We start from the raw sequence: 10,283 nt of genomic DNA on the forward strand, positions 1-10,283 counted from the left end.
TCAGACTGAGTTTAGTACAACTGTTGTACCCCCATCAGAACCCATCAGACTGAGTTTAGTTCAACTGTTGTACCCCCATCAGAACCCATCAGACTGAGTTTAGCACAACTGTTGTACCCCCATCAGAACCCATCAGACTGAGTTTAGTAAAACTGTTGTACCCCCATCAGACTGAGTTTAGCACAACTGTTGTACCCCCATCAGACTGAGTTTAGTTCAACTGTTGTACCCCATCAGAACTCATCAGACTGAGTTTAGTACAACTGTTGTACCCCCATCAGACTGAGTTTAGCACAACTGTTGTACCCCCATCAGGCTGAGTTTAGTTCAACTGTTGTACCCCCATCAGAACCCATCAGACTGAGTTTAGTACAACTGTTGTACCCCCATCAGAACCCATCAGACTGAGTTTAGTACAACTGTTGTACCCCCATCAGACTGAGTTTAGTTCAACTGTTGTACCCCCATCAGAACCCATCAGACTGAGTTTAGTTCAACTGTTGTACCCCCATCAGAACCCATCAGACTGAGTTTAGTACAACTGTTGTACCCCCATCAGAACCCATCAGACTGAGTTTAGTACAACTGTTGTACCCCCATCAGACTGAGTTTAGCACAACTGTTGTACCCCCATCAGAACCCATCAGACTTGAGTTTAGTTAAACTGTTGTACCCCCATCAGAACCCATCAGACTGAGTTTAGTACAACTGTTGTACCCCCATCAGAACCCATCAGACTGAGTTTAGTACAACTGTTGTACCCCCATCAGAACCCATCAGACTGAGTTTAGTACAACTGTTGTACCCCCATCAGAACCCATCAGACTGAGTTTAGTACAACTGTTGTACCCCCATCAGAACCCATCAGACTGAGTTTAGTACAACTGTTGTACCCCCATCAGAACCCATCAGACTGAGTTTAGTACAACTGTTGTACCCCATCAGAACCCATCAGACTGAGTTTAGTACAACTGTTGTACCCCCATCAGAACCCATCAGACTGAGTTTAGTTCAACTGTTGTACCCCCATCAGAACCCATCAGACTGAGTTTAGCACAACTGTTGTACCCCCATCAGAACCCATCAGACTGAGTTTAGTAAAACTGTTGTACCCCCATCAGACTGAGTTTAGCACAACTGTTGTACCCCCATCAGGCTGAGTTTAGTTCAACTGTTGTACCCCCATCAGAACTCATCAGACTGAGTTTAGTACAACTGTTGTACCCCATCAGACTGAGTTTAGCACAACTGTTGTACCCCATCAGGCTGAGTTTAGTTCAACTGTTGTACCCCCATCAGAACCCATCAGACTGAGTTTAGTACAACTGTTGTACCCCTATCAGAACCCATCAGACTGAGTTTAGTACAACTGTTGTACCCCCATCAGAACCCATCAGACTGAGTTTAGTACAACTGTTGTACCCCCATCAGACTGAGTTTAGCACAACTGTTGTACCCCCATCAGGCTGAGTTTAGTTCAACTGTTGTACCCCATCAGAACCCACCAGACTGAGTTTAGTACAACTGTTGTACCCCCATCAGAACCCATCAGACTGAGTTTAGTACAACTGTTGTACCCCCATCAGAACCCATCAGACTGAGTTTAGTCCAACTGTTGTACCCCCATCAGAACCCATCAGACTGAGTTTAGTCCAACTGTTGTACCCCCATCAGAACCCATCAGACTGAGTTTAGTACAACTGTTGTACCCCCATCAGAACCCATCAGACTGAGTTTAGTACAACTGTTGTACCCCCATCAGAACCCATCAGACTGAGTTTAGTACAACTGTTGTACCCCCATCAGACTGAGTTTAGTTCAACTGTTGTACCCCCATCAGAACCCATCAGACTGAGTTTAGTTAAACTGTTGTACCCCCATCAGAACCCATCAGACTGAGTTTAGTACAACTGTTGTACCCCCATCAGAACCCATCAGACTGAGTTTAGTCCAACTGTTGTACCCCCATCAGAACCCATCAGACTGAGTTTAGTCCAACTGTTGTACCCCCATCAGAACCCATCAGACTGAGTTTAGTATAACTGTTGTACCCCCATCAGAACCCATCAGACTGAGTTTAGTACAACTGTTGTACCCCCATCAGAACCCATCAGACTGAGTTTAGTTACAACTGTTGTACCCCCATCAGAACCCATTAGACTGAGTTTAGTACAACTGTTGTACCCCCCCCCATCAGACTGAGTTTAGTTCAACTGTTGTACCCCCATCAGAACCCATCAGACTGAGTTTAGTACAACTGTTGTACCCCCATCAGAACCCATCAGACTGAGTTTAGTACAACTGTTGTACCCCCATCAGACTGAGTTTAGCACAACTGTTGTACCCCCATCAGAACCCATCAGACTTGAGTTTAGTTAAATTGTTGTACCCCCATCAGAACCCATCAGACTGAGTTTAGTACAACTGTTGTACCCCATCAGAACCCATCAGACTGAGTTTAGTACAACTGTTGTACCCCCATCAGAACCCATCAGACTGAGTTTAGTACAACTGTTGTACCCCCATCAGAACCCATCAGACTGAGTTTAGTACAACTGTTGTACCCCCATCAGAACCCATCAGACTGAGTTTAGTACAACTGTTGTACCCCCATCAGAACCCATCAGACTGAGTTTAGTACAACTGTTGTACCCCCATCAGAACCCATCAGACTGAGTTTAGTCCAACTGTTGTACCCCCATTGTACCCCCATCAGAACCCATCAGACGGAGTTTAGTACAACTGTTGTACCCCCATCAGAACCCATCAGACGGAGTTTAGTACAACTGTTGTATCCCCATCAGAACCCATCAGACTGAGTTTAGTACAACTGTTGTACCCCCATCAGAACCCATCAGACTGAGTTTAGTACAACTGTTGTACCCCCCATCAGAACCCATCAGACTGAGTTTAGTACAACTGTTGTACCCCCATCAGACTGAGTTTAGTTCAACTGTTGTACCCCCATCAGACTGAGTTTAGTTAAACTGTTGTACCCCCATCAGAACCCATCAGACTGAGTTTAGTTCAACTGTTGTACCCCCATCAGAACCCATCAGACTGAGTTTAGTTCAACTGTTGTACCCCCATCAGAACCCATCAGACTGACTTTAGGATATGCAGATATGCAGATATGTTAGTGAGAGGAAGCCCAGTGGCCAGCAGTGGGAGAAGATGGAATGAGATGGATCTGGGCCGACATTCTGATCATTTACTCAACAATGAAACATTTGATCTGAATGTAGTTATATTCCCAAAAATATAATCTGTTATGAACAGAGTTGACTATGTTTTGTAGACTTTACCCTTTGCCTGTTTCAAAAAATGACGTTGTTTAGAAGCGCAAAGGTGAATTGGGTTATTGTGCACGCTCACTTCACAGAGTAGGTGTTCAAATGGAAATATGCAAATCCATGCTAGAACGCACCAATAGGATCTCACTAGCTCGTGCTTGGCTCTGCCCACCTGCTTGCTTGTTCTACCCACCACTATGGCTCATTTGTTCCCATTTGAAATGACAGGCTGTGGTCTATCGTTGGTACAGCGCTCCGGACAGCTCCGGACCAAGTCAAGCACTGCATGTTTATATTCATTCTTACCCAAACAGGGTGCTCCTTAAGATAGTGGTTACTGTGACACTGGCTGACTGACAGGAGTGAGGCAGCAGATTTAGCCACAGAGCGCCAGCCAGCCAGCCAGCCGGACAGCAATCAGACACTGAGGCAATAAGACATTCTTCTCTGTTGGGTGACAGTTTAGACAACGTTTGAAGAGAGTGTTTGTGAACTTCTATAACACAGGGTGATCTTGCAAGCTAGCCACCTATAGCTAGCAAGTTAGCAAACCAATGTATAGCTGGAGCCCTGAGCTGGAGAAAACAGTTAGATAGTTAACTTCTAGTTAAGATATTTAGCAGGCAAACATTAGTAATGAATCACCTCTCTCGTGCTGCTCAACAGTGAATTGTCACGGTCGCTCTGTGTGCCATTTGTAAACATACAATAGAAATGTTTTTAAATTGGCGGTATTGAAAAGCATACCGTCGGTACTTTAAAATAACCCGATACACGGTACACCGTCCAAGACTACTTGACATTGCCTGAAAATAGTATGTTTATGTCACTACTGTTGTAATTCCTATTTGTTGTAGGCTAATTATACCTGATCACATCTTTAAAACCAGTGTATCATTCTGAAGGTTGGAATATGGATAGGCAAAAACCCATTTTACAGTCTTTGAATTTTAATTCCCTGAGGTAAAGAACTTCAAAAAGGCAGAAACTCCAATTGGAGGAGAATACATCTCAATAGTTCCTCAACTGAGCCTCTACCACAGGACTGAAATCCTATGGAAACTGAGCCTCTACTGGATACCACAGGACTGAAATCCTATGGAAACTGAGCCTCTACTGGATACCACAGGACTGAAATCCTATGGAAACTGAGCCTCTACTGGATACCACAGGACTGAAATCCTATGGAAACTGAGCCTCTACTGGATACCACAGGACTGAAATCCTATGGAAACTGAGCCTCTACTGGATACCACAGGACTGAAATCCTATGGAAACTGAGCCTCTACTGGATACCACAGGACTGAAATCCTATGGAAACTGAGCCTCTACTGGATACCACAGGACTGAAATCCTATGGAAACTGAGCCTCTACTGGATACCACAGGACTGAAATCCTATGGAAACTGAGCCTCTACTGGATACCACAGGACTGTCACATTCTGACCATAGTTCTTTTGTGTTTTCTTTGTTTTAGTGTTGGTCAGGACGTGAGCATTCTATGTTTTATGTTTCTATGTTGGGTTTGTTGTTTGGCCTGATATGGTTCTCAATCAGAGGCAGATGTTTGTCATTGTCTCTGATTGGGAACCATATTTAGGTAGCCTGTTTTGTGTTGGGTTTTGTGGGTGGTTGTCTTCTGTTTTTGTGTCTATGCACCAGATAGGACTGTTTCGGTTTCTCACATTGGTTGTTTTGGTATTTTGTAGTGTTCACGTTTATGGTCTTTATTAAACATGTTGAACACTAACCACGCTGCGCTTTGGTCTGATCCTTCGTCCACAGAAGAAAACCGTTACAGAAACAATGTTTTGCTTTTTGGAATTCACTACCTCTCTCTTATTGGAAGGATAAATGTCATCAAAATGAATGTTGCCCAAATGTTTATATTTATTTTCAATGTTTACCCATTTTTATTCCAAAATCTTTTTTTAATTCACTGGATCAAACATTCATGTATTTTATTTTGGGATGGAAAGGTACCACGGATTGGTTGAAAGTCCCAGTGTCCCTAGGCAAAAGGTGTGTCAACCCAATTGTTCCGTTTTCCATTTAGCCTCCGAGGCTTTTCTCTATCAATCAATCAGAACATTTTATTTCCTCCAACTTTGAATGATGGGGCTTTTGCCATCTGGCACTGACTCGGCCTCTCCTCGCTAGCCCAATTATTCTTTGACACATTTGCCTCTTTTGCTCAGCTACAGGAAAAGTTCAACCTCCCCCAATCCCACTTTTTCTCCAGACTAGGAACTCTGTCAGAGCTAACACACCTGAATTTCCCCATAGGCCTGCGAATACAGCTATAGAGAGCATTTTTGAGCTGAACAAGCTTCCTAGGGGCGCAATTTCAGATGTATATGCAATCATTCATGACCTACAGAACCCTTCTTTGGTGCCTTTAAAGACTTGATGGGAAAAGGATTTGGGGGAGGAACTTGTGGAAGATGCCTGGGAATCTAATAGACGTGGGAACCCCAAACTATTTTATGAGGCTTGGGCTCCATTCCGGTCTTACTTTAAACAGTCCATCCTCTGACGGCATTCATATTAAAACAAAAATAAGTCTGTATTTGACCCCCCTATGACTTAAAGGCTGGACGAGCATTTCTTTTTTTGGGGGGGGAATTAAGGTGATGATGATGTGCTTATTGATTGACCTGCGGATGCCTTGTTCATCTTGCCCGGTCAGAGACTTGTTTTGCCCTGGTTTTTAGTTTTTTTTTAAACATTTTGTTCACGCTTACATGAAATTATTATTCATTTTTGTCTTTTAAAGCATTGTAAACCTTATTTTTGGTCCAATGGATGGTCGGTCTGTGGCCATGACTGTCTGTGAGTGGTTGCATTTCTCCACCCTTATCCCTTGACTGTTCACAGGAACAATTGTGAGGTGTTTGCTCTGTCCCTGTACTACAGATTGCTCTTTAACCTTTGTAGCCTTCTACCTGGTGTGTTTAACTTGTCTAAAGTACAGTATCTTTAAAAGGTTAAAAAAATATATATTTTTTTCTAGTTGAGTATATTATTAATATTGTTTTGTGTTGTCTTAAAACTGAATAAACAGTAAAAAAAAAAGAGAGAGAAAAGTAGTGCACTAAATAGGTAATAGGGTGCCATTTGGGACACATCCCTACTCTATAATAAAGGAGTGTGGTGCGGTCCGATGGGGAAGGGAATACTAATGAAGAGTCTCTAAACAGACACACCGCATTCATTACATTGATTCCCTGGGCATTGGAAAATCCAGGGTGCGATGAATCAAGTGTAGACTAATAGTTTGTATTTGGCCTCGGACTACAATGGATATTTTTGTTACGAGAAGGATGGTTTAAAAGCGGTTTGTCAATGGCCTAAGATCTGCAAGGCATTTAAAGGCCTACGTGATTGAAGCTAGTTGTCACGTCCTGACCTTAGTCCCTTTTTATGTCTCTCTTTTAGGTTGGTCAGGGCGTGAGTTGGGGTGGGCATTCTATGTTTTTGTTCTGTTTTGTATTTCTGCTTTTGGCCTGGTATGGTTCCCAATCAGAGGCAGCTGTCAATCGGGGTCTCCGATTGAGAACCATACTTAGGTAGCCTGTGTTCCCACTATGATTTGTGGGTAGTTGTTTTTTCCGTCTTTGCGTTTCTGCACCAGACAGAAATGTTTCGTTTGTTTCCACTTTGTTGGTTTTTGTTCTAGTGTTCAGTTTCTTCATTAAATGTACCATGAACATGTACCACGCTGCACCTTGGTCTACTCCTTTTTCCACCAACGACAATCGTTACACTAGTTAGTGGTGCAGACCTGAGCAAAACAATGATGGTTACACAAATGGAATAGCAGGATGGACACTTGACTAGGAGGCTGTATAGAACTGAAGAAAGCAATGTTGGTTACATTGAGTGTGGAATAAGGCTGGATACTACAACTAATGGGTTCTGACAAGTCTGCTTTAGCTGGAGGTGAATCAGAGACAGTGAGCTGGCTAGTTCCTGCTCTGCAGCTGGGGGGTCTCGCTCACTCTCACAATACAGATTAATAGGAACATCCATCATTACCATCCTCATAGTTTGTTGTTGTGTGGGCCAACAGTTAAGCAGCGAGTGAAATTACAACTCCATTCTCCTGGCTTTTTGGAGGATATTATTTGGCAACCCACATTTCCCATGAAATCAGGATAAATCCCCAATAGGCTCTGGTTATAAAGCAGGAATATGGGAGTGCAGTGGTAGCAATATGCAGCCATAAACCTTTAAAATGACAGCCCACTATACAACAGCCGATTTTATCCAATTGAGATCTGACAAAGGAGTTACTATAGCTTCAGCCCTCAGGCAAATGGCATGCAGAAGGCAGCATGGATGGCTAGAATAACGATGGATGGATAGAGTGGTTAGTGGTTGAGATACCATGGTGCTCTGGCTCCCCAGTCTCCCAATTACTGTCATACTGGAGTGAAATATGACCCGTGTTGCTAAAGCCACCACACATTGTTGCAGTGTGGGGTGTGCTGAGAGAGCGACCTCTTTGTGCCAGATTACCTGCAGTATATGGAACCTCCTGCCACACCCATAACAACAATGCTAACGGTCTAACTATTTAATTGTTGTCCTCATTCATTTATTTCTGTATTGTCCTGTTCATTGTTATTACTCATTGAGTATTAATATTTTCCTATTATTATTATCATCTATCTGCGTCATCATTGATTTAATAGCCACAGACAGAAAGACACAGAGAGAGCAGAGAGAGAGAGAGAGGAGAGTTGAGAGAGAGAGGAGAGCAGAGAGAGAGAGAGGGAGAGCAGAGAGAGAGAGAGAGAGAGAGAGAGCAGAGAGCAGAGAGAGAGAGCGGAGAGCAGAGAGAGAGAGGAGAGCAGAGGAGAGCAGAGAGAGAGAGAGAGAGGAGAGAGAGAGGAGAGCAGAGAGAGAGAGAGGGAGGAGAGCAGAGAGAGAGGAGAGCAGAGAGAGAGAGAGGAGAGCAGAGAGAGAGAGAGGAGAGCAGAGAGAGAGAGGAGAGCAGAGAGAGAGAGAGGAGAGGAGAGAGAGAGAGGAGAGAGAGAGAAGAGAGAGAGAAGAAGAGAGAGAAGAGAGAGAAGAGAGAGAAGAGAGAGAAGAGAGAGAAGAGAGAGAGAAGAGAGAGAAGAGAGAGAGAGAGAGAGAGAGAGAGGAGAGAGAGAGAGAGGAGAGCAGAGAGAGAGAGAGAGAGAGCAGAGAGAGAGAGAGGAGAGCAGAGAGAGAGAGAGAGAGAGGAGAGAGAGAGAGAGAAGAGAGAGAGAGAGAGAGAGAGAGAAGAGAGAGAGAGAAGAGAGAGAAGAGAGAGAGAGAAGAAGAGAGAGAAGAGAGAAGAGAGAAGAGAGAAGAGAGAGAGAGAGAGAGAGAGAGAGAGGAGAGCAGAGCAGAGAGAGAGGAGAGCAGAGTAGAACCAAGCTCCTAGCTTCCTGCTGTTAACGTTTGGCTTATACCCCCTGGACATGTGGAAGGGCATATTGAAGGACATACGGCCCGGCCCATATTCATATACCCCGTTACTCCTCAACTCAGCATTTTTCATGTTCGCTTATCTGGGTCGAACCAAGGTGCTCTTGTTTCACAAAGGCAGATATAGATGGGAAGTGGCACTGACAGTCTGGAATCATGCAAGCTACAATGACTAATACATCCAGTTAAAAATAACCCCAGGGGTTTTCATTTCCAAACACGACATCCTTTAACTGCAGTCTGCGGTAGCTAATAACGCACTTCTGGATTTTAAACTATTTTAATGCTCAGCACTCTAAGGTGAAGAGTCTGGCCTGTTCCATATTAAATCTAGAAAGACCCACTTTGTGGGTGACTGTTGTTGATGTGTGCAGAGGGTCCCTGGTTCGCGCCCGGGTATGGGCGAGGGGACCGTCTAAAGTTATACTGTTACACTTTGAGGACCTTCCACCTCCGGAAGCCGGGCTGCGTTCACAAGACTATCAATCTACCCAGATGTTCTGTAGTGATAGTCATTGATGTGTGACTATGAAAACTCAACTCCCCCTTCCATTCTGGCTGACAGTGGGGAAATTGTACACTGAGTATACCCTCGTATTAGGAACACCTTCCTAAAATTGAGTTACACCACCCCACCATTTGTCCTCAGAACAGCCTGAATTCGTCGGGGCATTGACTCTACAAGGTGTCGAAAACGTTCCACAGGGATGCTGGTCCATGACTCCAATGCTTTCTTCCCACAGTTGTGTAAAGTTGGCTGGATCTCCTTTGGGAGATGAAAAACCCAGCAGCGTTGCGGTTCTTGACACCTACTATCATACCCCGTTCAAAGGCACTTAAATATTTTGCCCTGCCCATTCACTCACTGAATGGCAGACATTCTCAATTGTCTCAAGGCTTTAAAAAAATCCTTATTTAGCCGGTCTCCTCCCCTTCGTCAACACTGGTTGAAGTGGATTTAACAAGCGACATCAATAAGGGATCATATCTTTCAGCTGGATTCACCTGGTCAGTCTGTGTCATGGAATATTTTGTACACTTAGTTTATTCACCATATGTGATGATGTTGCACAAATGTAATTCCCCACAGAATGACCGAAGTGAAGTGCAGGGTCAGAGAGACAGAGATACAGCACAGCAGCAGTAGTAAGGTATGGGGACACGTCTACTGGGATCAAAGCACATTAAATGACCCCTCAGGCCCCGGGCCAAGACATCCTATCCTATTGGAAGGCTGGCTGCACCTTCCTTAACAACACTCTTGTGCTTTGCTGACTGGTGTCTGCCAGACAGCCATCATTCTAATGAAACAGTAAACAGTTCATTAAGGAGGCCAGACATCACACACACACACACACACACACACACACACACACACACACACACACACACACACACACACACACACACACACAGTTTATATTCATCTGACACACGGTGAGGTTTCACATAATTCACATTGCATTCTTCATTAACTTGGCAAAGAACCTCATTAGTGTCCTCATTAGCCCTTGGGGACTAGGTATTATT

The 10,283-nt window shown here is 44.1% G+C and overlaps 1 protein-coding gene across 3 annotated transcripts in view; it reads right to left on the bottom strand.

Moving 5' to 3' along the window:
* LOC118380029 (calcium uniporter protein, mitochondrial-like) overlaps positions 1 to 10,283 on the bottom strand; it is a 57,031-nt gene that overhangs the window by 45,617 nt on the left and 1,131 nt on the right. The window lies entirely within an intron of this gene.

This window comes from Oncorhynchus keta, chromosome 16 (assembly GCF_023373465.1).
Source record: "Oncorhynchus keta strain PuntledgeMale-10-30-2019 chromosome 16, Oket_V2, whole genome shotgun sequence".
Taxonomy (NCBI): Eukaryota; Metazoa; Chordata; class Actinopteri; order Salmoniformes; family Salmonidae; genus Oncorhynchus; species Oncorhynchus keta.